Raw genomic sequence first — 6,000 nt, 5'->3', positions numbered from 1 at the left:
GTAAGCATGGACCTCAGATCCCCTTACCGATAAAACAGAGACCTCAGAACTGACTGAGCTACACAATCCCACCTGGCTCTCAAACAGTAGGCTTCACAGATTGATTTCACTGCCAGATGATGATAACACCAAATTAATCTGTGGGTTCCTTTTCTCTCAGCAGCTTGGATAGAGGGTTGGAATCTGAAATCCCAATTTCTGATCCCAGAACTGTCATAATTTAATCATGACATGTTGGCAAGTATTTACCTTTTCTGGGAAGTATTTCCCTCATCTTCTCACTTAGGAATAATAATATTTGGTTTTCCTCAAAAATCTCCTCTAGAAGGCCATTCAGTCCTACCAATTTCTCCCTCTGGATTTTGGTGAGGAGTAAATAGAAAATCCAAGGGAGGGCGCTTGAGAATGTATAAAGTGAAATGGTTGTGTTTCTGTGTAACAATGATTGTTATTGGGAGCCAGCTTGGGTAACTGAAGCAGTGGGCATTTTCCCAGGAATCTACTGGTGAGAGACACACTGAGAGATTTTTACAGTTGAAATACTACTTCACTCTCATGCTGTCCCCAAAAACATCACGGAAGCTTCAATTTTGCATGTGCCTCAACCCTTGTGCCAAAGAAAATCATATAATCCAAGGGGCAAAGTGCCCCATTTCTTTGATGTCAGGGATCAAGTGCCTGGATTTCTAGATGAACTTTGGTGGGTGTTTGCTTCCTCCCACCTCAGAAGCCATGGCAGGGGGCAGTTCAGTTGCTGAAAGAACCCAGGAGTCTGGGCACTGGCTGGGCTGGAGTTACCTGAAGTCTCAAGGAGGATTCAAGATGCCCAAGAACTTAGGATGTAAGTGGAGACTAGGAATTCTGCCCATCTAGCTTGGTGGTTTTTAGATCTTGTCTGAATGCTCCATCCATGTACCCCAAAAAAGGCCAATGGCTAAACCATTATTCGTTTAATCTGGCTAGTTTTTGGAGGGTCATAGCAATGAATTTTACAAGGACAGGTCAGGTAAGGTGATATCTGAGTGAAGTCAGAGCAATTATTCACTCCCACAGCTTTAGGGCCTAGCTGTGTTTTCTTTATTTTTAAGGGGCTGTGTTTAAGGAACTTGTTGGGAAACTAAGCTACAGTCAAAATTATTTTTTTCCTGATCCCAAAGAGCCTGCTAGTGTTCTCTCTTATTACACCTTTAAACCAGTCATCCAGGGGGAATTGCTCCACGTTATCCAAACTTGCCTTTTCCCTCAGTCCACATTAGCCTTCTTCTGGAAGCCTCACACCTGGCCCCTCCCCTGTGTTCACCTGGTAACTCCTACTCTTTCCCTAAGACCCAAGCAGTGGTTCCTTTGACTAGCTTTCTCTGAACTTCCTACCCTTAAATACATTCACTGTCACTGCATTCCCATAGCACCTTTTTTTTTTTTTTTTTTTTTTTTTTGAGACGAAGTCTTGCTCTGTTGCCAGGCTGGAGTGCAATGGCACGATCTCAGCTCACTGTAATCTCCACCTCCCAGGTTCAAGTGATTCCCCTGTCTCAGCCTCCCAAGTAGCTGGGACTATATGCATGCGCCACCATACCTGGCTACTTTTTTGGTTTTGTTTTTGTTTTGAGATGGAGTCTTGCTCTTGTTGCCCATGCTGGAGTGCAGTGGCGTGATCTCAGCCTAACTACAACCTCCACCTCCCAGGTTCAAGTGATTCTCTTGCATCAGCCTCCCTAGTGGCTGGGATTACAGGTACACACCACCATGCCCGGCTAAATTTTGTATTTTTAGTAGAGACGGGATTTCACCACATTGGCCAGGATGGTCTCAATCTCTTGACCTTGTGATCTGCCCACCTCGACCTCCCAAAGTGCTGGGATTACAGGTGTGAGCCACCGCACCCGGCCTCCCATAGCACTTTCATTACATGCCTACACATTGAGTCATCTTAGATGGCAACTAGGGCTTTTCTTCTTTCGACTCTTCTTTTCTCCTTGCATTCCTTCACCGGAAACTTCGTGTTTAACAAATGCTTAGAACACACTGTGTGACAACCACTGCAAATATTGGATATTCAAATCCCCCGATAACCTCACTAGAAGAGTACTATTGCTACTCCATATGATTTTACAAATAAGGAAACTAAGTCAATTAGAGGTTAAGTAAATTAACCAATATAACACAGCTAGTACAGGGCAGAACTGACATTCAAACCCTAACTCCAGAGTTCTGGCAAATGAACAACTAACAATGCTAATTTTTCTGGAGGTAACAGGATATCTCCAAAGTACTAGAATTAGGACTAGGAAGAAGGTTTTTTATTGTATATGTACGAGGAAGTATGGGGAACAAAAGCAAAATATTACAATGTTGAGATACTATCTTGCTTTATAAGCTGAACCTGTTTTGCAGCATCTTTCTGAATTCTTTCCGCAAACAGGTATCAGATAAATAGGAGTAATTTTATAAGCCACCTTCTTCCCAGTGGCTCTTGGTTAAGGCCATTTTCCTCTGAGATCTGTGAATAGGATCCTGAATGACTAACATTTGGTTAATCATTAATAGAGTGGTTAACACATAGGCTTTAAAGTTCAGATGATTTGGGTAACAGTCTCAGCTCTGCCTAGCTGTGTGGTCTTGGGCAACTTACTTGACATCTCTGAGTCTCAGATTCCTGATTTATAAAATGAGAATAGTCACTGCATCTACCACTGTATTTATCAGTCAGGATGAGCTTATGCCAGAGTAACAGGCATCTCGCATTTATCAGTGGCTCAGTACAACCAAGGTTTGTTTTTCATTCAAGCTTATGTTCACTGCAGGTTAGCAGAAGGGATTTGCCCATTATGGTTACTCAGGGACATCGGCGGATGGATCCTCCACCTAGACCAATGGTTCTCCACCTCAGCACTCTTAACATTTTGGGGCCAGAGAGTTCTTTGTTGTGAGGGATGCCCTGTGCATTGCAGGATGTTTAGCAGCATCTCTGACCTCTACGGACCAGCTGCCAGTAGTACCACTTCCCCCAGCAGTGACAACCCAAACTATCTGCAGAAATGTCCAATGTCCCATGGGAAGCAGAAATCACCCCTGGTTGAGAATCACTGATTTACACATGCACTGCCATAAGCAGAACAATCAGAACGGCTGAAAAAAGGGAAAGGTTGAACAGAACACCGGCAATGAAATGCTCCCACATGAAAATGACATACTCACTTTTCCTCAGTGTGGATTGACTAAAGCTGGCCACTTGGCCAAATCTAACTTCAAGGAGGTAGGAAGTACAGTATTATTGTAAATCGGGAAGGGGGAGAGCTGAAATACCTGTCAACAGTTCTAATAAACAACCATCTAAGGCTGTTGAGAGGATTAAATGAAATACTGCATGTGATGTGTTTAACACAGTGCCAGGCAACAATAAGAAGAGTTCACTACTTAGGAACCATTGATATTAGAACACAATGCAGGGCTGGCCAGGCTGGGAAGAATGGAGCTATAGGTCAAACTGGCTCTACCAACAGATCCTTTGTAGGGACATAGAATTCACACCTCACTTGTTAGAGCTTTCTTTTATCTACAGGCCAGGAGAGGTTGGTTAATTTGTGGTGCTTAATTGCAAAGAGTGCTCTTATGAATCAATATTGTTGGTCAATTGAAGATTCCTATTATTATTTAACAACAACAACATCAACAAAGAACCTGGTTGAGCCCTGCCTAAAAGCAGTCCAGCCTCTTAGTTTGTAAGCTAACCTTACTCTGGTGTTCTAGCCACTTGGGCCTTCTTCTTTGAATACACCATAGATACCATCTTTTCTAGCTCGGGGTCTTTTATTTCTCCTGTCTAGAAGGCTCCTGTCCCATTTATCTCGTTAATTCTTACTAATTTGTTTACTTTTCAGAAAAGCACTCCTGACTTCTCAGGCTAGATATTCCCTTCTCCACCCTCACTCTAATAAATGTTCATAGACCTGAAGCCTTTCCTTCATCACACATTACGATTTGTAATTACATATTTACTTGTGGGATTAGTTGATTAGTGTCTGTCTCCCTTACTGGTTTCCAAATCAGTCATGACTTTTTCTCTTTTGCTCACCTTGTAACCCCGGGGCCTTTTGCCTGGAATATAGTAGGTGCTCAATAAATATAGATTGAATGAATGAATGAACAAATGAATGAAGGCAAAGTGAATGAACGAATGAATGAAAGTGAATGAAAGAAGGCAAAGTGAATGAATGAATGAAGGCCAAGACTAAACTCTAGGTCTACTGATACCTGCTTTGAAATCCTTCCTTTAAACCATGCTGCGGGTAACAATGTACTCACCCCAACAATACATTTTCCAGGAAAGGAAAGTGGGAAAAAGTCCTAACCTAAAATGTCAGGTCCTTCACTTCCTTGAGGGCACTCCTAGCAGAAGGTATGCCACCTGCACACACAGTGACCAAGTGCCTCACCCTGGCATGCATGCCACCACAGTAGCTGTGTTTGCACAGAGCTCCCAGTTCCTGGTTGGGAACCATGGTGAAGAGTCTCTAAACAGAGCTGGCTGGGCAACCTCAAGCTGGAGCCCAGGGGGACAGCCTGAAGGCTGGGAGCACTGACAGGCCATTTCCGAGCCCCAGGTGGTAAGTCTGCCCTTCTTTCTCAGGTTTTAGGGGTAGCTCTTGGCCTCATTCATCTGGCCCACTCCCCGTGACCCTTAGCCTGGCAGCTGGCCTTCCAAACTTGAATGGAAATCCATTTTCTTCCCTCCTTTAACCTGGAGGGAATCCAAATCTCTTCCCCACTGGCTTGGGGCCCAGTCGCACCCATGTGCTCGCCTCCACCTCCAGTAAGGAGTAATCACTTTCTCCTTGGTTAACTGAACCCTGGTCTGCAGAGAATCAGTGGGCTGCTCATTGCGTCTTTCCCAGGCACACATCGATTGGACCTGCTCAAATGCCACTTACTCTCTGCCCACCACCTCTCTGCCTCTCCTTGTGTGCCTGTGAGTCTCTTTCTCTCTTTGAAATATGATCATACTGCTTTTGGCTGAGGCCATGCGTGCCATACCTAAAAGTAATACAAGTAAATATTTAAGACAAAACTTCTCATAAATGGCCAAAAAAAAAAAGATTTGCTGTAGTAAAGCTGAGTTACTAGGAACAAATCCCTTGGTACAAATGTATGCTAGAATAAAAATAAAACGTACAAGCAAACCCCCAAAATAAGCATCTTAGCTGACATCTCCCATAGTTCTAAATTTGTTAAATTACCTGTTTGGGGGTATGTAAAAATGAAACTTGATGGTATTGGTCAGAAAGAAAAAGTCAGATAATTAATGCTAAAGTTTTTAGGTAACTAGCTAACATAATTATAAAGTACATCTTTTAAAAAAGAGGATGGCAAAACAGTGGTGACATAACTCATTGAGTTTACTCCATTAACTCTGAAGAGCACTTGAAATCTTAACAAGCAGAATGGCTGCTATTCCAGCGGCACAGCCTGCTGAACCAAGGACAAAAATGGTAATCTGAGGGAGAAATCTATGGTCTGAATCAAGAGTATGTTGCCTGGGCTATATATTTTTACTTAAGTGCATGACAGAATTCTCAAGAGGCTAATTACAGATGAAATTATCTTCACCTTATAGATTAAATTTGTTCATGCAAGGCTTTATTGACAAAAAATTGTCATAGTGATATATAAATTATGCAGACATTTAGGGCCATTGCTATTATGATGCAGTCTTTTATTAGAGCAAGAAGTCATTTTTAACAGTCCAGGAAGAGTTATGCATTGTATAATTCCAGAGCTTGTTCATGACTAAAACCATTCTAATATCATTCCTGAGGGAGTTGACTTACAAAAGGATGGCCTCCCTCCAGAATGGTGAAGACTGTTTAGCTGTGGTTGCTACTTTAATCTGATTTACTGTTTATGAGTCATAACGTGAGGATCTAGTCGGGTTACAACTAAAATCAATTTTATCCAGCCTCTGGGTTTTTTTCTCCCATTTTTGATTTTTAATTACTAAAG

The 6,000-nt window shown here is 42.5% G+C and overlaps 1 protein-coding gene across 1 annotated transcript in view; it reads left to right on the top strand.

Moving 5' to 3' along the window:
- The first annotated feature begins 4,491 nt into the window (after nucleotides 1–4,491).
- Nucleotides 4,492–6,000, top strand: part of ANKFN1 (ankyrin repeat and fibronectin type III domain containing 1) — a 390,308-nt gene continuing 388,799 nt past the window's right edge. The window contains exon 1 of the mRNA XM_077971016.1: nucleotides 4,492–4,607. The gene's annotated coding sequence lies outside the window, so the exon portion shown is untranslated. The remainder of the gene's footprint in view (nucleotides 4,608–6,000) is intronic.

The sequence above is a fragment of the Macaca mulatta genome, chromosome 16, assembly GCF_049350105.2.
Source record: "Macaca mulatta isolate MMU2019108-1 chromosome 16, T2T-MMU8v2.0, whole genome shotgun sequence".
Taxonomy (NCBI): domain Eukaryota; kingdom Metazoa; phylum Chordata; class Mammalia; order Primates; family Cercopithecidae; genus Macaca; species Macaca mulatta.
Note: the sequence above shows the minus strand (reverse complement) of the source record. Positions and strands in the feature narration are given on the sequence as shown.